Raw genomic sequence first — 24,560 nt, 5'->3', positions numbered from 1 at the left:
CAGAGGAGTCGATCCTATGCATGGTCATTAGGATCTCGTCCTCATCGAGAGAAGAGAACTGCAGGCACAGAAGTTCTGTGGAGAATAGCTGTACATCACTTCATTTAGTGCAGGGGGAAGTCAACGTGTTCATAAAAGTCCATTCGGTCTGAAAGCCAGTAACTTAAGTCATTCAAATTCGGTCTTGTTGGACCGTAAAGCTGCTGGCAATATTTCATTGGAAGGACTCTGCAGAAAGAGAAATTACATTTATTGAACTGAACTTCAAGTAATAACCGTGCCTTCCCAGTCCTATGAATTTGATGAATTAGAGAAAGTTCTGCAGCAGCATAATCACTTAAAACAAAAGCTGTCTGGGTAATAACACAAGCACCTTTAAACAGGAGGAAAAACTCATTTGCCTTTGAGGTTTGACCATTTTTTATTTTCTCACTGCTCTGATTGTCTTTATCAGAAATAATGTTTAGAGTAATACCTTTTCGTTCAGGGCTCCAGGTGTTCCTTGGAATCAACCACTCTATTCTATAAAGGACTCACTCTTGGATGCTTTTAATCCGATATCTTCCACGTCCAAGTTCTGATCTTGGCTTTTCGTAGTCAAGCCTGATGCTGCACTGGTCCAAACGAGGGCCTCTTCCATACAGAAAAGATGCAGGGCGCTTGGCTACGGAACATCCACGATTGTGGGAAACCATAATACAACACATTCTTGGAATCCCACCTGACTGCTTAGATGTTTCTAATTTTGATTTGTCTTTATTGCCTTTTCTGAAGACTCAGCTCAAGTATCCGCTCCTTTAGGGAGCTCTGTCTGATTTGTTTCCAGGCTAGGTTATGTTATATGTCTTTCCCATAGGCTTTTTGTAGTGAGAATTTGTTGAACGTTTGGATTCCTAGGGTCTTTGATATCCCTGTGTTTGGAGAATTCATTCATTCATCCATCCATCCATCCATCCATCCATCCATTCATTTATTCGTTCACTTGTTTAACAGTATTTATTGAGAGCCTGCTGTGTTCCAGGCACTGTTCTTGGCATTGGGGACACAGCAGTGAATAGACCAGACACACATCCTTCCTTCTGGAGCTCACATTCGAGTAGGGAGAGATAGACGAATGTATAAATAAATGCCCATATAGTGCGTGAGATGGTGGTAAGAGCCATGGGGGACAATATAGCATGGAAGGGTGATGCCAAGTGCTAGGGGAAGGATGTATTAGAGTTTTGAATAGAGCGGTCTCGCTGAGAAGGTGACTTTTGAGCAAAACCTGGAAAGAGGGCTTCCCCTTACCGTATGAGTTTTGGAGGTGGGAGACAAAGGGGGTCTCTAACTGAAGAAACTCACCAGGTGAGGTGCTCATTTTCCCAGCCTGCCTTGCAGCTAGAGTAAGGGTGAGTGATCTAGAGTAACTGAATCCATAGACTTTGCTTTGGGATCTGGCAAGATCAGGAAGCTGGGAGAGTGGAGAAGCCATCCTGGCGTAGCCGTGGCAGTCGTGTGCCGGCTCCAGGGACGTGAGACAGGAGGAGTCCAGTGCAGCTTACGGCGTCCAGTGCTGGGGTAGCGCTGTGTAACTGCGATGGCCACTATCCACTCAGCACGGCGGCAGAGTCTTCACCCCGGTAGTTTGGACACTGGGGGACTAGCTGCAGCTGAGCCTCCCTTCTCCTGCCTGGTTTCTGAGCCTTGTTCTTCAGGCTCTCTGGTGCTTCTGTGAGCTCCCTGGGATTTTTCCAGCAAACTTCTTTTCTGCTTAAATAAGCCAATTTTGGTTTCTGTTGCTTGTAGCCAGTTGCGCTGACTGGCACATCCCTGTTCCATCCGGTGCTTGCCACCTTCAGTGCTCCTATCTCACGTGTTGTAATGCCTTGTTCACGTGTATGTCTCCTGTTTGAGAGGAGAGACCACATATTTAATAGTCATCCTCATGCCTCCGGTGTCTAGCCCGGTGGTTGGCATGCAGTAGGAGGTCAGTATGCTTTTGTTGCATCTGCGAATGAACAAGAACAAGAAAGAACAAATGGAACTTCTGAGTGCATGCTTTTCTTCACAGCATCCTTCCTTTCAAATAAAATCCAGAAGGTGTATCCAACCAGGCCGAGGCACCTCTGTCACTCAAGTCTAGAGCCCATCTCTTGCTGTGAAGCATGCAGATCAAAGGTGAATGCTTTTCCATTGCTGTCTAAAGCGGCTTTGCACCAGGATGCCACTGCAGAACTCATTGCTTTTAGGAAGAGACAAACATGGAAAAATTAGTCCTCAGTTTCAGTGCAAAAAAGGGAAACTGAAAATCTGTTGCATACAGAATGGAACCGGGACATCTAGACTCTGCTGAAGAACTTGGGGATCTTGGGTATATCATTGACATTGGCCCCAATTTCTTCTGAAAAATGGGGAGATGATGTTAGATCAAGTGTCCCGGTAGGTATCCTCTCGACATTCTGGGCTGGATAAGTCTTTGTTGTGGAAGCTGTTCCGTGCATTGTGGAATGTCTAGAAGCATCCCTGGCCTCTGCTCAGTAGATGCCGATAGCATTTCCCTATCTGTGACAAACAGTGTCTCCAGACATTTCGAGAAGTCTCTCGGCCATAAAATCACTCCTGGTTGAGAACCACTGAATTAGATGATCTTAGATGATAAACAGCTGACAAGTTCCAGGGCTGGAGCAAGAGTCGGGACTCTGCCATCTGCTAGCACCTAGCCCTGTGTGTGGCATCGTGGCAAGCATTCAATACAAGCTGAATGAGTAGGATGGAATACGGTTCTTCCAGCTAGATAACCTCTTTGTCACCAAGAGAGTCACACAGATGGTGATGAGGCCTTGTGACTGCCCCTATCTGGGTACTGTTTAACGTTCCTGGATAGAAATGAACTAAAGATAGAGTCGGGTGCTATGGATAAATAGGTCCCTCTGCCAGTGTAGCAACCAATAGTGACTATAATTATCAAGGAGAATCCACTCAATTCTGACAGCTATCTCAGATCCCCTGAGGTTAACTCTGAAGTTCACAAATATGACAAAAAGTTGAGATGAGAAGAATGAGTCCAGATCTTGGAATGAGAATTGTACACAGTTTATTGTTCAGGTACCAATATTATGAATAGTATATTGTTATGAATATTGATTTCCAGTTCTTAAATTCCTTGCTGTCTTTTGTTCTGTGATTTCGAGAGTAGCTTCTTTATCAGTCCAGCCTTTCCTTCTCTTTCCTTCCTCTCCATTTGTCTACCTTTGAGCATTCCACACTGTCTGATAAGGATTGAACTGATTATATAAAGAGATCAATTTAGAATGTGTTGCCATTTGAACAATATTAGGTCTTTGGATCCAGGAACCTGGGATATCTTTTTGCTTATTTAGTTCTTCTTTTGTTTCTTTCAACAACGGCTTATAGTTTTGTACTTCTTTTGTTAAATGTATTCTTAAGTAATATATTGATGCTGTTGTATATGGAGTTGTTTTCTGCATTTCATTTTTGGATTGTTTGTTGCTAGTATGAAATAGAATCGATTTTTATATATTAATCTCATATCCTGCAACCTTGCTGAACTCATTATTCATGCTGAAGTTTTTTAGTGATTTCTTATATAGAAGAAAAATTTTTTAGTGGTTCCTTTCCTGAATTTCTTATATGCGAGATTTTTTTATATGAGTGATCATGTCATCTGCAAAGGGATATAATTTTACTTCTTCCTTTCCAATGTTGACGCCCCCCCCCCTTTTTTTTATTTCCGCCTAGTTTCCCTGGGTGGAGCCTCCAGTGCAACACTGACTAGAAGGGGTGAAAGTGAACGTCCCTGTCTTCTTCCAGATCTTAGGAGGAAAAGATTCAGTCTTTCACTTTTAAGTAAGGCCTTAGTGGTGATTTTGTTGTTTTTTTTTTTTTTTGTAGATGGCCTTTATCAGCTTGAACCCTTCCTAGTTTTTAAAACTCATCAGACAGGGGTGTTGAATTATGTCAAATGCTTTTCTGTGTCCCTTCAGTTGATCATATGTTTTTTGTGTGTCGTTTTTTCTATGTGGTATATTCTAACCCTTGGTTTCCAGATATTAAACCAGCCTCGCATTCCTGCTTGCTCACGGTGTGTAATCCTTTTAATATACTCCTGTATTCAATTTGCTAGTAATTTTTGAGGATTTCTGCACCAGTCTTCTTAAGAGATAATGGTCTGTAGATTTTCTTTTTCCTGTGATATCCTTGCTTGGTTTTTATATCAGGGTAATGCTGGTCTCAGAGAAGGAGTTGGCAAGCGTTCATTCCTCCTTTATTTCCTGGAAGTGTTTGTGAAGAAATAAACGGCATTCATTCTTCTTTAAATGTTTGGTAGAATTCACCAGTGTAATTATCTGGTCCTGACCTTTTCTTGGTGAGAAGGTTTAAAAACTTTTTTTTATTTCTAATTCCATTTCCGTACTTGTTATAGGACTGTGAAGATTTTCTGTTTCTTCAGGAGTCCAGCCTGTTTTCGTAAATGGGGTTTTACTGGAACACAACCATACTCATTCACTGACAGACGGTTTACGGCTGCTTTGATACAACAATGGCAAAGTTGCATACTTGGGATAGGGACTGTGTAGCACACAAAGTCTAAAGTGTTTATACGTTGCCCCCTTACAGAAGAGGCTTACTGACCCCTCTTGTAGAACATCAGCCTTTTCAGGAATGCGTCTGTTGCACAATATAACTATGCTTATATTTAATGAGCATCTGTTAGGTTGCACCATATTAAACTGCAGTTTGTGTAGGTGAAAAATGGTCAAATATTGGTACTTACATATATGGTCCACATAACAAAAGTTTCCAAGCATATGACAATTAATGGAGTACAGGCTGTGCCCTTAAGGAGCTAGTGGGACACACACACACACATGCCCACTCACACACACACTGCTGATGTCAGCGAATATAGTAATCGCTATTACAGAGGTACAGACTCAGTATTGTAGGAGCAGAGAGTAGTGTGTGGACAGTTCTTACCAGTAAAGGTGAGGGAAAGGACTAGAAGCTTGAGAGGCCTCCAGAGAAGTGGCTGTGTTCCTGGCTGCTCTGCATTTGAGCTGTACTTCATAGCACATGTAGGGTTTTATCAGGTCAAAAGAAGCATTCTCCAGTTTTCCTCGGGTCGGGATGAGGTTGACATTAAGGCATAAGGAATATGCTACATTTCTTTCCTTCAAATAGAATTGCAATTCAGTCCTGGAAAACAGTTGCTTAGAATTAGAGGATATTAATAATCAAGTGAGCATGGGTCCCTAATTTTTAGATGAAGGTTGAAGGCAAAGTGATTTGTTCACGGTCACCCGGCTGTTGACCAATTATTTTATTGGCGGGACTAGAGCCTATGTCTTCTAACCCCCAACCTAAGGCAATTTCCATTAGGCCACTTGGCTGTACAAGACAACAAGAGTCAGAGAAATCACCTACTAGGGACACTGGTGGCAGACAGGCCTGGGTTTGAGTTCTGGCTCTGTCACTTACTGACTCTGTTATTCATTACAGTGCTTAGGAGCCAGAATTGCTTCCTACATGGACCTCTCAGAGTAGAGGTTCAAAGCTCAGAGCCTGAAACCAGACTCTCTGAGTTTCATCCCAGCACCACTAACTAGCTGCGTGACCCTGGACACATTACTTAACCTGTCTGGGCCAGTAATATGGAGATAATAATAATACTTACCTCACTGAGCTATAGGACTGAGTGAGTTTAGGACCAAATGCATACATAAGGCACACAGAAAGATGTCTGGGACATGTAAAGTACTGTATGCTAATATTATTAGAAGAAAAACAGTGGATGGCGGTGCCTGGGTAGCTCACTCGGTTAAGCGTCTCCCTCTGGTTCAGGTCATGATCCCAGGGTCTTGGGATCAAGCCCTGCATCGGGCTCCTTGCTCAGCAGGGAGCCTTCTTCTCCCTGTGCTACTGCTCCCCTTGCTTGTGCACGCTCTCTCTTGGTGACAAATAAATAAAATAAAGAAAAAAACAGTGGATCATAGGACTGTTCTAAGAACCAGGGAGGGTAATTTAGGTGAAGCCTTTTTCCAAACTTGTAAAACAAAGCAAGTAGAATATATTATTATTCTCTATGTGAATTAAAAGACTGGCAACCTGGAGAATGAAGTTGATGACTGTCATTTCTTGCATCCTCACTATTTGCCAGGACTTGACTTCTGTTATTAAAGCATCACAAGACCCAGAGATGGTTCTTATTTTTGGCTGACAGTAGTGACTGTGGAGCAGAGCATAAGAGGGAAGTACACAGACTCTGGGGCCAGGCTGCTGGGTCTGAATCCTTGCTCAGCCTCTTACTGGCTATGTGAACACAGGTGCGTTGCTTACCCCTGTGCCTCAGTTTTCCAGTCTGTAAATGAGGATGATGAAAATAGTATCTGCTTCACAGGTCATTCTGAGGATTAAATGAGATAGTTTTGTGAAGTGCTTAGGACAGTGTTTGATGTCTAGTAAGTGTTTGTTTAAGGAAGAATGAAAACAGGAAGGGAGGGAGGGAGAAATAGAGAAAAAGGAGAGAGGGGGGAAAAAGAAGGAAGTTAGGAAGAGAGGGAGAGTAACAGGGAGAAAGCTAGTACCAGTGAGATTATGCAGGTTGTTGACACATGACTCATACATGTGGAGTTGGGGTGTGTAAGCAGGTCTGTATACGTCCTCTCCAAAGCCTGTGCCTCTTCAGCTCAACCAGACTTAGGAGGAGGGCAGAGATGGGAGGTGTGTTTCGGGACATCAGGCAGAGCCAATCCTCCAGGTTTCTTACAGCAGCATCTTGTTCCAGATGGGTGAGTGATCGGGGAAGGTCTGAGCCATGAAGTGATGTTCAGACTAATCCACTTCACATCCAGCCATGTCGCTGAGGCCACTTGGTAGGCAGGTCCTTCCTCTACTGCATTCCTTGCCAAGGACTCGCTGCGCTGGAGCTCAAGGCTCTGTCTTTTCACACTTCATTTGGCAATGCCTGGGGAGTTCAGCAGGGGCTCAGGGCCCAGATCTGGAAATTGCAGACCATGGGCAAAGGTTGGAATTCCTCCTTCTGTGACATCTCATTTTTCCAGGCTTTAGCTGCTCTCTCTCAGTTGGCGAGGGTCCTGGCTGGGCCTCGTGTGGCTGGATCATCTACTGAAGTCTTCATTTGTGTTTTGTTCTCCTGATCTCCCTTTCTTATCTTTGTACCTTATCTGATCTGCTGGAAATGAGGAAGCTCTGGATTGTAAGATGCACCGCGATTTTGTTATCTCACTAAGAGAAAACCACACTACCAATTAAGCTATGACCCATGCTTATCACTTACAATTTTAATTTCATACTCCTGAAAGGAGCTTGCGAGTCCCTTTGAGACACAGATTTCAACATGGATCACTCTTATGGACATATAGAAAGAAAACGTAAGCAAAAAAATTGTTGAGCGGAGTCCCCAACCTCTTCACATTCAATGTGTAATGGCTCTGAATCACTTTCCAACTCAGAGTCGTCTGTGGTCACAAGTCTCTGTTTTTTTCCACACAGTGTCAGCCTCTGTGCCGTGCCGTTCAGTAGTAGCGATGTGGCATTTCTTAGAAGAGTCCTCCCGTTGTCGTCTCTGGGATTTTCTTTTCAGAATATTCTACAGGGCACCTGGGTGACTCAGTCTTTTGTTTATTTATTTTTAATAATAATTTTTTATTATGTTAGTCACCATACAGTATATCCTTAGTTTTTGATGTAGTGTTCCATGATTCATTAGTTACGTATAACACCCAGTGCACCATGCAATATGTGCCCTCCTTAATACCCATCACCAGCCTATCCCAGCCCCCCACCCCCTCCTCTCCAAAGCCCTCAGTTTGTTTCCCAGAGTCCATAGTCTCTCATGGTTCATTTCCACTTCTGTTACCCCCACTTCATTCTTCCCTTCCTTCTCCTACCAATCTTCCTGCTATTTCTTATGTTCCATCAGTGAGTCAAACCATATGATAACTGTCTTTCTCTGCTTGACTTATTTCACTTAGCATTATCTCCTCCGGTCCCGTCCATGTTGCTGCAAATGTTGGGTAATCGTTCTTTCTGATGGCCGAGTAATATTCCATTGTAGATATGGACCACATCTTTTTTTTTATAATAATTTTTTATTATATTATGTTAGTCACCATTACAGTACATCCACATCTTCTTAATCCAGTCATCTGTTGAAGGGCATCTCGGCTCCTTCCACAATTTATCAGTCTTTTAAGTATCTGCCTTCTTTGGCTCAGGTCATGATCTCGGGGTCCTGGGATCCAGTCCCACATCGGGCTCTCTGCTCTGTGGGGAGTCGGTTTCACCCTCTCACTCTCCCTTCTTTGCTCCCCCCCCTCAAATAAATAAAGTCTTTTTTTTTTTAAAGAAAATTATGCAAATTTTGATGTTGACATTTTCTTGATCTTACCAGGATGTTGCAGTGAAAGGTTTTCAGATAAGAACCAACACTCGTATTCCTCCCTTAAGTGATCCTCAGTGTTTGTTGACTAAAAGGTCAAGGAGTTGCAGGCGTCCAGTCACGCCACCTGGAGTAACAACACATTTGGACATGCACAGGACATGATACCAGTGTCTTGAGTGCCATTGACCAAAAGCTATGGGAAGATACCATCATTAATGAGATGCCTCATAATATCAGAGATGTTAAGATGTACCTCTTAGAATAGATGAAAGAAGAGGTGTTCCAAGAAGAGAGCCAGCCCATTGTATGTCTTTGCCTGGGAGGTGAGCCCCTTTCCTGGACTTTTTTGGGAGTTTATTGGGGAGAGAATACTAGATGGGCCCTAAACAAAGTGAGGATGGAGGGGGGCTAGTTCATGCTGGGGGTGGGGCAGAAGTGAGAAGGGCGGAGAGAAGAGTAGAGGGACATCCCAAGTCTAGGAAGGTGGGCAGGTTCTGTGAGACGTTGTGATGTGAGACAGGCTCCCTCACAATCTTTGGGGGGGTCAAGATCTCAGTGTGGACAGTCAAGGTGCACCCACAGAGGTGTTCTTAGACACTGGGCTTCCAGCATCCTCTGGGGCTCCCATGGCCAAGAGGGACCCATCACAGTAGAGCTCCCTGATTTCAGAAAGCAAAATGGCTCCCAGAATATTCTGCTCTTTCAAACATTGAGGCCCTTTCCTAGTCCTGGAGAGTGAGAGGAAACTCTGATAATGGCCAGAATCGATTATTCCCGCCTGGCCGATGGAGTGAGGCTGGGATTCACATTTGATTTAGAGAAGATAAATGTGACAGTTTTTGTCTACTTTATTTATAGAATAAGAACTAAATTCATAGATGTTACTTGTCTGTTACATATGTTAAATAATTTTTTTTAATTGAAAATCTGCTCTGGAGGAAATAACCCTTGAGCCCAGCCTCAGTTCCCCCAGAACGTCTGTGTGGTTTCATTGGGCTTTATATGGTGTTTCTCAGTGGGTCGCTAGAGGCATCTGGGGCTGGAGAAATTGTGACCGTTGCAGATGGTATGTGAGGTTGGCTCCCCCTGATGTCAGTGGTGCCCCCTTGGTCACTATGACAGCCCCAAGTACTTCACATTTCCAAATGGCCCCTGTCAGGGAAGCGTTCCCCGCCCTCCCCCCCCCCCCCCCCCGCCCCGTGGAGAACCACTAGGGTGATGGGCTACAGCCAAGGCTTTGCTGAGAGACCTGAGCAACTCATTTGAACTCTCCAGGCTTACATTTCACTCATCATTGCCATTGTGATAATTCAAAGATAAATTCTTAATAGGGACAGCAAGAAAGTATTCGAGACGAACCAGAAAACAACTAACTGTATAGAAACCCTCTACTCTCTGTGAGAAAGCGTGGGAGAAATCAAACATGCATCATTAACAGTGCCGCAACGGCTTTCTTTTATTTATTTATTTATTTATTTATTTATTTATTTATTTATTTATATATTTTTAAATTTATTTATTTATTCGACAGAGATAGAGACAGCCAGCGAGAGAGGGAACACAAGCAGGGGGAGTGGGAGAGGAAGAAGCAGGCTCATAGCGGAGGAGCCTGATGTGGGGCTCGATCCCATAATGCCAGGATCACGCCCTGAGCCGAAGGCAGGTGCTTAACTGCTGTGCCACCTAGACGCCCCCGCAACGGCTTTCTTAGAATTGCTACAAGTGCAAGGAATTTTAAACAAGTGCTACTTATCTGGGCTTCCAGAATTTCGAGACGCGTTTCTTCCAGAAAGACATTTTTTTCTTATGTCATTTCTGTATCAGGGAATTGGTTGAGTAGAAAGAACACCAAACTGAGAAGAATGTGGCTTTCCTGGGGAGACTGGGAGAATCTTTTGCCCCTCCAAACCCTCCCGCCCCCAGTTTCTTCTCAGGCCTCGGCTCTATTCTTTTGTCTCTGGGTCCCTGTTTCCCTGTGTGGGGGTCTGACCATCTCTGTGTCCATCTCTCTTTCGGGCCACCTGCACTGTGTGTCTCCCTTTGCCCACCTTGCTGCCGACCCTCTGCCCCCCACCACCTGCTGCTTCTCTCTGTCCCCGTCTCTGCCCATCTGCTCTGCCCCATCTGCCCAGTTCACACCCCACTCCCCTCCGCCTCTCCTCTGTCCTCTCGTCTCTGCCCACTTCCTGTCTCTTCCCTTCTCTGTCTCTGCTCCTCCTGCATCTCATCTGCTCCATGCACATTCAGGCATCTTTGCCACTTTCTCTGCCCTCCTTCTTCTCCTCACTCCTCTGCCTATTCTCTCTCTTTCCTCTCTCTCTCCCTCTCTCTCTCTCTCTCTCTCATCCATTAGGAATATTTTGTTGGTGGCTTTACTCAGTTTCAAGCAGTAAGCATCTCTAGCCCCCTACACACGCACAGCCATTCTTCTACAGACCCAACCAGTCCCTGTCTGCAAGTGGCTCTTAGTGAATCGGGTTTCAGCAACTTAAGGAAAATTTTGCTTCGTATGTAGCCTCAACCTGCACGTGGCTTTGAGTGTGGCCACCTGCAGGGGAATGCCGGTGACCACCTCGGTCTGGATGGCTGAGCCACAAAGGGAGAGGGAGGCAGGAGGCTGGTGCTTCAGTGGGCAGAGTGGGCAGGGGGCATGTGACACTGGGAGGCAGGGTAGTGCCACCAAGGGGGCAACACCTGCTCTCCACCCCCTGGGAAGGTGGCCCTTAGCTGTTCAGTGGGTCAGGCTTGGCTCTGTCTTCACCTTCAAGGGGACAGTCCCATCACCTGTCATCTGCAGGCTCTTTTCAAGGACCGATGTGTTTCATAATCCGTGTGTCGTCTGGACCCCGTGATTCTACTTGGTGACTTCTCAGATAAACAGCAAGACTGAGGGAGGCTCACGGCTCAAATTCTTCTGCCAGCTCCTTGTTCTGCATGTCAGGTTCCCTCCCGCACAAATCATGTTCTATACATGTGGCTGGCAGGGAGTTCGCCTGGGGACATTACATGGTTTTGCACATGAGATTTGTTAGAAGTTGGATGAGGGACTGTCTTATTTCACTTGATAATCTCTTATGGATGGCTTTGTTATTTGCTTAATATTAATGAGACTTCCTATCTCCATCTTGCTGTGACAGCTTTATCAACCCTTTTGTGGCTGCATTTCCATCCAGGTAATAGAACTGCAAGCACATTGCATTGGTATAAATAACAGGAAAATCCATGGGTTGGGGATGTCTGCAAGCCCAGGAGGCTGAGTCTTACAGAAGCTTCCTCCTCTGGTGGGTAAATTGGGTATTTGCTGGATACTCTGAGATCCGGAGCCACCATGTCCAATTCTGACATGGTGGGAATTTATAAAATCCTTTTATTCTCTCTGCATTCAGATTCTCTATGCAGTAGATCCTTCCTTTGGATCTTGTAGGTGCTGTAGGAGAGATGCAAGTTTTGGAGTCAGACTCACCTGATTTGTGTCCTGCCTCTATGAATTAATAAGTATGAAGTTGCCGATTAGTAAAGGAAAAAAAAGTTTGAAAGTGGCTGTGCTATTCATAAAGTACTTGTAAACGTTTTACATGTAGCATTCCATCTATTTTCACAATCACTATAACAGAGATGTATTTTCTTTATGAAGAAACTGAGTCATGTACACACACACTCAGGTGTTCACTTTCACTCAAGAACATGTACTTTTTTGTTTTTTAAGATTTTATTTATTTATTGACAGAGAGAGACAGGGAGAGAGGGAACACAAACAAGGGGAGTGTGAGAGGGAGAAGCAGACTTCCCGCCGAGCAGGGAGCCCGACGTGAGGCTCGATCCCAGGACCCTGAGATCATGACCTGAGTCAAAGGCAGACACTTAATGGCTGAACCACCCAGGTGCCCCAAGAATACATACATTTAACATATTTTATGATTACGTTTCATAATTAAAGGTTAAAGACTCAAGGTTGGAAAGGCTATATAGGGGGCGCCTGGGTGGCTCAGTTGTTAAGCTTCTGCCTTCGGCTCAGGGCGTGATCTCGGCGTTCTGGGATCGAGCCCTGCATCAGGCTCCTCTGCTGGGAGCCTGCTTCTTCCTCTCCCACTCCCCCTGCTTGTGTTCCCTGGCTCGCTGGCTGTCTCTCTCTCTCTCTCTCTCAAATAAATAACTAAAATCTTTAAAAGAAAAAAAAAAGGAAAGGCTATATAACGTTTATCCTGAGTCAGAACCCTTGAGGGGAAGGGGTCAGGCAGGGCTGCTATATGTAGGGCCGTTCAAGTTGGGTACTACACAGCTCTAGGAAGGACCATTCACTAAGACCAGGGATCAGCAAACTGTGACCCTTGGGACAAATCTAGCCTGACATCTGTTTTTGTAAACAAAGCTTTGTTGGGACACAGAATGACATGCTCATTTTTTTTTTACATTTTTTTATAATATATTTTTTTAAAGATTTTATTTATTTGACAGAGAGAGACAGCCAGCGAGAGAGGGAACACAAGCAGGGGGAGTGGGAGAGGAAGAAGCAGGCTCCCGGGGGAGGAGCCTTATGTGGGGCTCGATTCCAGAACGCCGGGATCACGCCCCGAGCCGAAGGCAGACGCTTAACAACTGTGCCACCCAGGCGCCCCTATAATAAGATTTTTTATTATGTTAGTCACCATACAGTGCATCCCTAGTTTTTGATGTAAAGTTCCATGATTCATTACTTGAGTATAACACCCAGTGCGCCATGCAATACGTGCCCTCCTTAATACCCATCACCAGCCTATCCCATTCCACCCCCCCCCCCGATGCCCTCAGATTGTTTCCCAGAGTCCATAGTCTCTCATGGTTCATTCCCCCTTCTGTTTACCCCCCCGCCGCCTTTTTCCCTTTCTTCTACCGATCTTCCTACTTCTTCTGTTCCATAAATGAGTGAAACCATGTGATAATTGTCTTTCTCTGCTTGACTTATTTCGCTTAGCATTATCTCCTCCAGTCCCGTCCATGTTGCAGCAAATGTTGAGAAATTGTTCTTTTTGATGGCTGAGTAATATTCCATTGTATATATGGACCACATCTTCTTAATACAGTCATCTGTTGCAGGGCATCTTGGCTCCTTCCACAATTTAGCTATTGTGGACAATGCTGCTATGAACATTGGGGTGCATATGGCCCTTCTCTTCACTATGTCTGTATCTTTGGGGTAAATACCCAGTAGTGCAATGGCTGGATCATAGGGTAGCTCAATTCTTAACTTTTTAAAGGACCTCCACACTGTTTTCCAGAGTGGCTGTACCAACTTGCATTCCCATCAGCAATGTAGGAGGGATCCCCTTTCTCCACATCCTCTCCAACAATTGTTGTTTCTTACCTTGTCAATTTTTGCCATTCTAACTGGTGTAAGGTGGTATCTCAGTGTGGTTTTGATTTGAATTTCCTTGATGGCTAATGATTTTGAACATTTTTTCATGTGTCTGTTAGCCATTTGTATGTCTTCATTGGAAAAGTGTCTCTTCCTATCTTCTGCCCATTTTATGATTTGTTTATTTGTTTCTTGTGTATTGAGTTTGAGAAGTTCTTTGTAGGTCTTAGATACCAGTCTTTTATCTGTAGTGTCATTTGAGAATATATTCTCCCATTCCGTGGGCTGCCTCTTAGTTTTTTTGACTGTTTCCTTGGCCGTGCAGAAGCTTTTTATCTTGATGAGGTCCCACAAGTTCATTTTTTCTTTTGTTTCTCTTGCCTTTGGAGATGTGTCATGAAAAAGGTTACTGTGGTCAATGTCGTAGAGATTGCTGCCTATGTTCTCCTCTAGGATTTTGATGGATTCCTGTCTCACATCGAGGTCTTTCATCCATTTGGAGTTTATCTTTGTGTATGGTGTGAGAGAGTGGTCAAGTTTCATTCTTTTGCATGTAGCTGTCCAATTTTCCCAGCACCATTTATTGAAGAGACTGTCTTTTTCCCACTGGATGTCTTTTCCTGATTTGTCAAAGATTAGTTGCCCAAAGAGCCGAGGGTCCATTTCTGGGTTCTCTATTCTGTTCCATTGGTCTATGTGTCTGTTTTTGTGCCAGTACCGTGCTGTCTTGGTGATCACAGCTGTGTAGTATAGCTTGAAATCAGGCAACGTGATGCCCTCAGCTTTGTTTTTCCTTTTCAACATTTCCTTGGTGATTCGGGGTCTTTTCTGGTTCCACACAAATTTTAGGCTTGTTTGTTCCAGTTCTTTGAAAAATGTCATTGGTATTTTGATCGGGATGGCGTTGAAAGTGTAGATTGCTCTCGGTAGCATAGACATTTTAACTATGTTTATTCTTCCGATCCATGAGCATGGAATGATTTTCCATCTTTTTGTGTCTTCTTCAATGTCTTTCAAGAGTGATTTGTATTTTCTAGAATATAGATCCTTTACCTCTCTGGTTAAGTTAATTCCGAGATAACGTATGATTTTTGGTGCTATTGTAAATGGAATGGATTCCCTAATTTCTCTTTCTTCAGTCTCATTGTTCGTGTATAGAAATGCAACTGATTTCTGAGCATTGACTTTGTATCCTGCCACATTACTGAATTGTTCTATGAGTTCTGGTAATTTGGGGGTGGAGTCTTTTGGGTTTTCCGTATAGGGTATCATGTCATCTGCAAAGAGAGACGATTTGACTTCTTCTTTGTGATTTGAATACCTTTTTTCCCTTTTTGTTGTCTGATTGCTGTTGCAAGGACTTCTAGTACGATGTTGAACAATAATGGCGAGAGCGGGCATCCTTGTCATGTTCCTGATCTTAAGGGAAAGGCTTTCAGCTTTTCCCCATTGAGAATGATAGTCGCTGTAGGCTTTTCATAGATGGTTTTTATGAAATTGAGGAATGTCCCCTCTATCCCTACACTCTGAAGGGTTTTAATCAGGAAAGGATGCTGTATTTTGTCAAATGCTTTTTCTGCATCAATTGAAAGGATCATATGGTTCTTGTCACTTCTCTTATTAAGTGATCTGTCATACTGATTGCGAATGTTGGACCACCCTTGCATCCCACGGATGAATCCCACTTGGTTGTCGTGATGGATAATCCTTTTAATGTACTGTTGGATCCTATTAGCTAGGATCTTGTTGAGAATTTTGGGGTCCATATTCATCAGGGATATCGGTCTGTAATTCTCCTTTTTCATGGGGTCTTTGCCTGGTTTGGGGATTAAGGTTAATACTGGCCCCATAGAATGAGTTTGGTAGTTTTCCTCTGTTCCTGTTTTTTGAAACAGCTTCAGGAGAATAGGTATTATTTCTTCTTTGAATGTTTGGTAGAATTCCCTGGGGAATCCGTCAGGCCCTGGACTCTTGTTTTTCAGGAGGTTTTTGATCACTGATTGAATCTCGTCATAATTAATTGGTCTGTTTAAATAATCAATTTCGTGCTGTTTCAGTCTTGGTAGTTTATAGGTTTCCAGGAAGGCATCCATTTCTTCTAGGTTGTTTAATTTATTGGCATAAAGCTGTTGATAAAAGTTTCTAATGATCCTTCCTATTACATTGGTGTTGGTCGTGATCTCTCCCCTTTCATTCCTAATTTTATTAATTTGGGTCCTTTCTCTATTCTTTTGAATAAGCCTGGCCAGTGGCTTATTGATCTTATTTATTCTTTCAAAGAACCAGCTTCTAGTTTTGTTGATCTGCTCGACTGTGCTCCTGGTTTCTAATTCATTGATCTCTGCTCTAATCTTGACCAACTGCCTTCTTGTGCGTGGGTTAGGCCTGTTCTTCTGTTCCAGCTCCAGCTTCTTGAGGTGAGAATATAAAATCTGCATTTTAGAGTTTTCTATTCCTTTGACATGCTCATTTATTTTATATCATCTCTGGTAGCCTTCATGCTATGTTGGCAGGGTTGAGTAGCTGCAACACGGTATAGCCCACAAAGTCTAAGATGTTGGCCGTCTGGCTCTTTACAGGAACAGTTTGCTGACCCCCGTCCCAGAGGACAGTTTGAACACCCCTGAGTTGTTCAACATGGCAGCCCTGGAGCCAGGATTTGCCTATGAGTCTAGTCGAGTTCTGAACAAATAAGTTCTTCTTACCACGCAGGGTAACTGAGAACTTAGGAGATAGGAATCTCTCTTTCACAACTTTTCACACTGGGGCCCAAAGACTAGGGACAAGGATGGTCATGGAAGCACTGTTTCCCACCAGGAAGGTGTAGAAATAACCGGAAAATCCATCTGTCAGGGACAGGACTACATAAAGGCCGTATATACACGGACAGATCACACACATCCATGTGCGCTGAAAGCCGTGCGTAGCAATTCACACGAGCGTACATCTCTGTAACTGTGCAGGTGCTCTAGCTACTGTAATTGTTACTCTAAAATGCCGCTTATTTCAAGATGCACCATTATTTTATGTGCCACTAAGAAGGAAAAGAAATTGGCCACCATACAATGCCTTTAATTGTAAGATGCATCCTTATTTCAGAGATTTTTAATTTGACCAAAAAAACCCATATCCTAGACTAGGTGAAATATGATTTATGTATTCACGTAAGAATATGTGTATTTATGTCAATGCACAGAAAAAAGTCTTGGATGGTTACACATGCAAGGATATAGAGATTATCTCCAGGGAGGTGAGCGAAATTGAGAGGTGAAGGGGGTGAAAAGGAACTTTTGCTTTTTAATTTTTATGCCCCTGAAATGTTGAAAAATTTTACGAGCGTGTATTACTTATGTGATTTTAATTAGTATATTTTAAGTGAAAAAATTAATTAGATAATACCTATAAAGTACGTGGCAAAAAATTGGAGGAGAACTGATTTCATTCTCTCTCTCCTCTCTGGTCGAAATCACTCACTTAAGAGAGACAAAATATTGGGATTGTTTTCCGAACAAAAGGTATATTTATAAATTTTAAATGTCATTGCTACTTATAAAAGGTTTCTGTTTGCAGATAGATATTTGGTCAATTTTTTAGTCTTCCTTTTTCTGTTCCTCTGCAAAGACAATTGCTCTGTTAATTATAGACGATGATGAACTCTACAAATACCACACAGTGTGAAGAGGTTTTGGGTTCTCAGCTTCCAGGGACAGTATATGGACTAGATTTTTCCATGTGCCTTTACTGCATACAGAAAACTTAGGAAACAAGTGATTTATTAGCCGTAAGCACAGGAACTACGTCATTCATATCATTTCAAAACGAAAGGAATGTTTGCACACAGCCATTTCTTTTCTTTTTTTTTTTTTTTTTTTTTTTTTTAAAGATTTTATTTATTTATTTGACAGAGACAGAGACAGCCAGCGAGAGAGGGAACACAAGCAGGGGGAGTGGGAGAGGAAGAAGCAGGCTCATAGCGGAGGAGCCTGATGTGGGGCTCGATCCCACAACGCTGGGATCACGCCCTGAGCCGAAGGCAGACGCTTAACCGCTGTGCCACCCAGGTGCCCCAGCCATTTCTTTTCATATCCGTTCTCCATACTGCTGAAGGAGAATGGGGACAGGCCTGTTCAGAATAACAAATAACCCCCACATCATCTGCAATGTGAAAATTTAACTGGGAAATCCCCCACATTCCAAACAGAATGGGAACATTTCTACAACTCGCACTGTTGTATTTTCCCCATTTTGAAACACAAACTGGCAACTTGTTATGTCGTAATGTAAGTAAAAAGACTTTCATACACGGAAAAGGGGCATTTCTATGAAAGGAATCGGGGTAATAGATTTCCAAGTTGTACAAGCCTTTGGGGGCCACTTAGTCCAGCCCGCTGGAATCCCGTACCAGTCTCCATGGCTGTGGCTCAGCTTTGGCTTGCACACCTTAGGTACTTCAAAGGACTGTCTGTTCAACCTAACAATGAAAGCACAGTGTGATCATAACCGTGATAGCAGTAAGCCTTGGGTACCAGGGGAAACGGATGGCTGCTTAGTCTGTAGGGTCCGGGAATACTTCCTAGCAATGGCTGACACTGTTGGTTGCTCTATCAGTTAGAATGGCTTTTAGCTGCATGTAATACAATACTTTAATAATGGCTAAGTAAGAAAGATAATTAACTGCTGTAACTAAAAAATTCAGAGAATGGCAATCACAGAACTACTTCAGTGGTTCAAGGATGTAATTAAGGAGCCAGGTTCTTTTCATCATTCTACTCCACCCTTATCAGCTTATTAGTGTTTTTCATACTTAGGCTTATTGCCCCATGGTTGCGAGATGGCTGCCAAGGCTCTGGGAATCATGTCCTCACATGATCAAGTCTAAAGACATGAATCAGAGAGGTGACCATGGAGGGAGGGAGGAGGAATGGAGGGAGGGAGCGAGCTCTTTTCATGTCATTATACTTTTATCAGGGAGGATGTAGAAGAAGCCCCTTAGAGGACTTCCCCTTCCATACAAACGTCTGGAAATAGATCACATGGCTCCCTAAGCTGTAAGGGAAACTGGAAAGTGAGTATGTTGCTTGTTTAGTCTTTATAATGGGAGATGGACAAAGGTGGAGTATTGAAAGTGACTCTTGGGTTAGCTAATGAAGTGTCTGACATAGTTACCAGCTGTGCCAGGCGCTATTCGTTCCTTTCTGGATTTGTTCAGGAATGTGATTTGGGGGGAGGATGGGTCCTCTCCAGTCCCAGGTAATGATTGGATTAAGAGATTCAATTCCTCCTGGTGTTAGGAATGGGAGTGGGATGGAGTTCTGGCCCGTGAGGTGTGAGAAGTTATCTCCCAGAACTCTGAGGAGCTTCTAGGAGACTTAACCCCTGTCTTAGGAAGGAAGGGAAATGTCCTCTTTCCCTCTTTCAGAATTTAAACATTTTTGTTTGATATTGTGATCCTTGGAATTACTGTAGTCCTATTAAACCGTGAAAGGATTAAGTGTGAAGACAAAACCCAACACATGAAAAATGGAAGATTAGAAAGATAAAAAGGGCACCTATCCATCTGAACTCTGGAACTTCCTACCTCTACACTTTTTGTTATGTGTGGTATCTTTGGTTTGCTCATGAAAGCAGATTCTAGGGCAAAAGGGCTAATATGCCCCTTCTTGGGTGGTGCGACATCAGAGAACACTGTGGGGGACAGGGAGAAGGAAGTAGGGAAGGAAGAAGAGCCAGTATGAGAAAGCATCATCAAGTTGGCTGCCACTAAGTGTGACTGTCCCCTAAGGAGCCCTGTAAACTGCATCTCAGGCCAGTGCATCTAGAGGGATCGGGTGGGGGGATGCTTTCCCCACCAGCTCTCATCTTCCATTGATCAAAGGTTCGCCTGTGGTGTGTGGATTGCCTCAGACTTCTGAGTTTTGCATGCTAGGGTACCAGCTCATGTTCCACAGCGTCCAACAGCTTGGCACTAACAGGGAAACCTTGGGAACTTGAGAAATGTGTGGTCCAGGTGCAGGGGTGAGTTGAGGTGCAGTCAGATGGCACCTAATCTGGGGTGGATAGGAGTCAGGTGAATTGGTGTCTAATGTAGTCCACCCCTTGCGTCAATAAGAGCCCCCTGTTGACCTCCACTTTCGGAAACAAGATGTCCTTACTTCTTCCCAGAGAGAAAATGTAGAAGTCTGATTAGGCACGGAGTCCCCTTCAAGCTCGTAGCCAGCTAAATTCTGACAAGTCTCAAGGCAGGAGAATTTGTACCACTGTGATCCCTGCGATCGCAGTTGGTCGTGAGCTCATAATTCATATTCCTCATCATCACCCTCCCCTACCATGCTAGATTTCTCTGAGCCCTTGCCCTTATTGGACCATGGTTCCTGAAACTGCCAGTTTTCTATTCACATGCGGCACAGGGGCACCAAAGGATGCTTCAATGACTTCTCCCTGCCCCCATGCGGTATTTGCGCCCCTAGTGCTTCTTGTACTCAGAATCAAGGAAGCTTGCTGGCACTGTCCCTCGTTTCTTTGGCTCCTGGCCCACTGGCATGAGGAACTGAATGTGCTGAGAGGATCAGAGTGGCACCTAGGAGATATTGAATTCAATAGTAAATACCCTGTTGTTTAAGGGTATTTGGAGGTGGAGGGTCTGCAGTGGCGACCCGGAATGGCTGAGAATGCCTCCCCCAGAGCACAGCGCCTTCCCAGCCTTGGGCACACCTGTTACCCGAGTTTCGCCCAGGGCAAACCGCCAGGGGAGGGCAGGGGAAGGCTCCCGTCCGTTCCCCCAAGGGCGATGCTCTGCGGGCCGGTACAGTGGGCGGCGGGGACCCACGCCGGGGGCGCCCCCGGAGTCCGACCCACCCACCTGCTCCCGGGGGGCTCGGGGCCAGGCCTGGGGGCTCTGGTGGGCAGCTGCGAGGACAGGCTGGCACAGCTACATTGTTTCCAGGCCTAGGCCGTGGCGGCAAGTCCGGGCCTGCGCCCCGCCCTCACAGCGTTCCTTCCATTGGCGCCACCCCGTCCCCCAGGGCTGTGCGGGGCCAGGCTGGTCAATGAGCTCCAGGCCTGGGACCTGGTGCGCAGTTGGGCCTCCGCCGGAGCCCAGGGGCCGCCCTGTGAAGAGCGGGGAGTCCCCAGACCCAGCACCTTCTTCGCTGCCTGACACCCCCCCCCCACACCCAAGCTAGGCCGCACACTGAGGGGAGGAGGCAGGCGCGCGGGGCGCAGGCGGTGGCCAGTGAACCGCCAAACCCTGGCGTAGGATGTGCTTTCCCCACAGGGCTGTTGGGCAGGGAGGGACAGGGCAGGCTGGAACCTCTGGAGGCTGGAAATGCCCAATGTCTCCTTGAGGGCCGTTCCTCTATGCGGGTGTAGACATTTGTCAAATACACCTAGGATCTGCTCTCTTAGGTGGATGGATGCGTGTGACTGTGTACATTTCACCTCAGTTTAAAAAAATATTCTTGCATGGAAACCACAAGCACCAGGACTTCGTGTACTGTGATACCACTTGGTGGGGAAGTAGAGGGCCAGCGGCGTTTTCCGTCGGCAGGCAGGCACGCAGGCAGGCAGGAGCATGACTCAGTGCCCACTGGGGACGGCCACCGAAGCAGGGGGAGAAGGGGAAGGGGCCCAGCTGTGGCATGGGAAGTCGTGGGCATGAGCGGTGGGGACCAGGACAAGTGGTTGGAGCCGGCCTTCCAAAGGCTCAAGGCTTTGGCCTTTCCCAACAGCCTGAGCAGCCTATCCTGGGGTGGCTGGGCCTCACCAGGGGGTTGCCTACAAACGCCTATGGTCTCTTGATTCGTAGCCTCCCCCCGGGGAAGCAGTTCTGGGACACTTGGCGGGGTAGTCTGACTGCGCTGGATTCATTTCGCAGAGCGGACCAGGTCAGTTCTGTGACCCGCAGAGAGGTTCTCCTAGGTTGGTGGCCTGGGTCCAGGCCATTCCCTGGGGGGAGCGGATGGCAGTGAGACTTCCTTCACCGGCCACATCTTCCATTTCACCAGAGATGTGCTGAGGAAGGGAACTTTCCATGGAGATGACATGGACTTTGCTGACGTCATCCGGGCACAGCAAGAAATCAACAGACCCTCCCATGAGATCCTAACACTGGAGGCTGAAGTGAGACACTGGAAGCATTTGTCCCAATCTTCATCCCAGGGAGCAAATAGCTTAGAGCCAAACGCAATCTGCAAACGGCAGAGTACCATCAAGGAACTTGGACAAAATCGAATGAGGGAAATTGATGACCATCAACATGCAGTGGCAGTGTTGCCGAATGTCCACCAACAGAAAATGGCAGAAATTATTTGCAGGCACCGAAAAGATTAAATGGCTATGAAAAAAAGATTGAAGAACTGCAAAATCTGTTACAGAAGGAAGGCTCTGGAATCAGAGTAACTGAAAATGCTAAAATTCAGGATCTGCCAAAAAGCATTCAAGTTCCACAACTGAAAAAGCAGAGTCTACCAGGAAAATTGAAGAACTTGAGGACAGAGTACAAGACCTAAGCGACAAGCTATCTCTCCTAGATGTTTTGAGGAGAGAACAGACGTTAACTACCCAGCTCCCCACCGCATGAGAGAGATCCCGGCTGTGTGGGCGTGGCCAAAAGAGTTATCCAATCAGCGCTCCTGCGGGCCGAGGAGGCGGGGAAATGGTCCGTTGAGTCTGGGCAGAGGCGCCAATGAGCGGGAAGGCCGTTGGGCAGCTGCTGAGCGCGCTGTCCCTAAGCCGCCTCAGCTGAGCGCGGTGGAACCGCCGCTCTCTCCTGCCTTCTTAGAGGCTAACGGTTCCCCCCAGGCGTCTGTGGACCCCGCTTCCATCTCACCGCAGGGCAAGGCATGCCTGACGCTCCACGGCCATGCCCAGTAGCCTGAGGACGCCCTCTTTTACCTCCTGTTCTTCCTCCTCCACAGACACAGACGACGACGACGACGTTGTGCGAGGCACTTGCGAAGATGCTTCTATGTGCAGAGGTGCCTGCGGGGCCCGGGGTCAGGGGCCGGCGTCCCCGGGGGACTGGGGTTTGGAGGGGGGAGGCGGGCCCGTGTCTCAGGAACACTCTTGTGCACTAGAAGGTAGCCGTCAAGTCGTGCGCCCCGGGTTTCACACGTGTGAAGTGCCCAGAGCGGGGCTTCATTCGAGGAGCTGATAATTACCTCACCTGTGCTGTGCGCCGGGCCTGGGGATGGCGTGAGTGGGACTCCGGCGCAGAACCAGGTAGACGGGGGCTTGGCCTTCTTGGGGCTAAAGTCTGTCTGCAAGACCGAGGAGAAGCAAATAAGTGTAGTGTTGATGGGGGAGGAGGAGTTCAGGTTCTCCCTCTTGAATAGGTTACTTTCCACTGGGGGTTGTCAGGATCCCCACTGTGCACCTGAAATCAGGCCAGTGAAGGTGTGTGTGTGTGTGTGTGTGTGTGTGTGTGTGTGTGTGTGTGTAGGGGGGCGTGGTCTGCCCAAGACCACGTAATAGATGATTGTAAAGGTTAGATGATAGTTAACATTAATAAAACACTTAGAGCCATGTCTGACATGTAGTAGGTGTTAGTGGAGGTGAATGAAGAAGTAGATAAATACACACCTAAGTACTGAAGACTTGGAGGCAGTGTGTGGTGAAATTTCTGAAGGTAAATGGCTTCAAACCAACTTCATTTCTTCTCCAGTTTTCAGGTGCTGTTGACCACATGTGTCTCACTGTTGAATTAGAAATAATTTTTCTCATATCGACTGCTATTTGGTAAGAGAATCTGAAGTGCCATGGAAATAATCAGAGAGAAAGAAAATAGTTTTCAGTAGGATGTTATGATTAGGCTTATTTCAATTTTGTTGTTAGTATTGATTTAGTTAATATTTGTTGGTAAGTTTTTGCAAACTTACTTACTTAAAAAAGAGAAATTGACTGTGGAGTAATTCAGACACAGAATAAGGACAGAGAAGTAGTATAACTAGAGCTTGCCTTTTCTTGACTCTCCATGGGATAGTTTTGATAATTTCTCTGTTCTTCTCTGCCTCAGTTTCCAATGGGCCCTGTGTCTGCAGACATCTAAACTTCGTAGGGGAAGTTTGGGTTTGGAATTGTAGAGACTATGGCAGTCGTACCCAGCCCAGAATGCACATCAGCAGAGCCTGGGGGGGGGGTACTTTTTAAAGCAAACATAGATGCTTAGGTCCTCCTCTAGACTCACTGAGTCAGAATCTTCTGGGATAGGTCCCAGGGTATAAAGACGAGGCATGTGTGCCATCTGGATGCATGTCATCAAAGTTTTTTTGGGTTTTTTTTATGTGTGTTTTTGGGTTTTTTTTGTTTGTTTGTTTGTGTTTTTGCACTTGGTTTTACTTTATTGGAACAAGATGCAAGAGGATGCTAAGAATCTATACGTTAATGTTTTAAGAGATTTTCCAGGGCTCTGTCCTTCCAGTTTTGTGATTTTGTGATCTGCATCTTCACTGCAATGTATTAAACCCTTAAATCTTTTCAGAAAGTCATGTTATGAATAACATAGGGATTCCTTGCATGAATCATGGGTAAATCACTTTCTGCCTCAGTCCTCTCTTTGGAACGGGGGTAAGAATGGTAAGGATGTAAGGATTAAATGAGAAATAGAGCCAAGGCAGTCAGCACAGGATCTGGCACAGAGTGAAGTCTTCCATAAATTATTATTACTAGTTCAATTTTCCTGCATTTTTTTTCTTTACAGATTTTATTTATTCATTTATATTAGGGAGTGCCTGCCCCTGGGGCGGGGGGGGGGCAGAGGAGGAGGGAAAGGGGAAAGGGAGGGGGAAAGAATCTCAAGCAGAATCCACACTGAGTGTGGAGCCC

The 24,560-nt window shown here is 45.4% G+C and overlaps 1 long non-coding RNA gene across 1 annotated transcript; it reads right to left on the bottom strand.

Moving 5' to 3' along the window:
* Positions 1–17,339: 17,339 nt before the first annotated feature.
* On the bottom strand, positions 17,340–23,575 carry LOC130542818 (uncharacterized). Its single transcript, XR_008957666.1, has 2 exons — positions 23,319–23,575; positions 17,340–22,996 (listed from the first exon to the last, which is right to left on the bottom strand). It is a non-coding gene; the product is annotated as an uncharacterized LOC130542818 (long non-coding RNA).
* Between the last annotated feature and the right edge of the window lie 985 nt (positions 23,576–24,560).

This window comes from Ursus arctos, unplaced genomic scaffold, assembly GCF_023065955.2.
Source record: "Ursus arctos isolate Adak ecotype North America unplaced genomic scaffold, UrsArc2.0 scaffold_50, whole genome shotgun sequence".
NCBI classification, from domain to species: Eukaryota; Metazoa; Chordata; class Mammalia; order Carnivora; family Ursidae; genus Ursus; species Ursus arctos.
The sequence above is the reverse complement of the archived record's forward strand: the minus strand, read 5'-3'. Positions and strand labels throughout refer to the sequence as shown.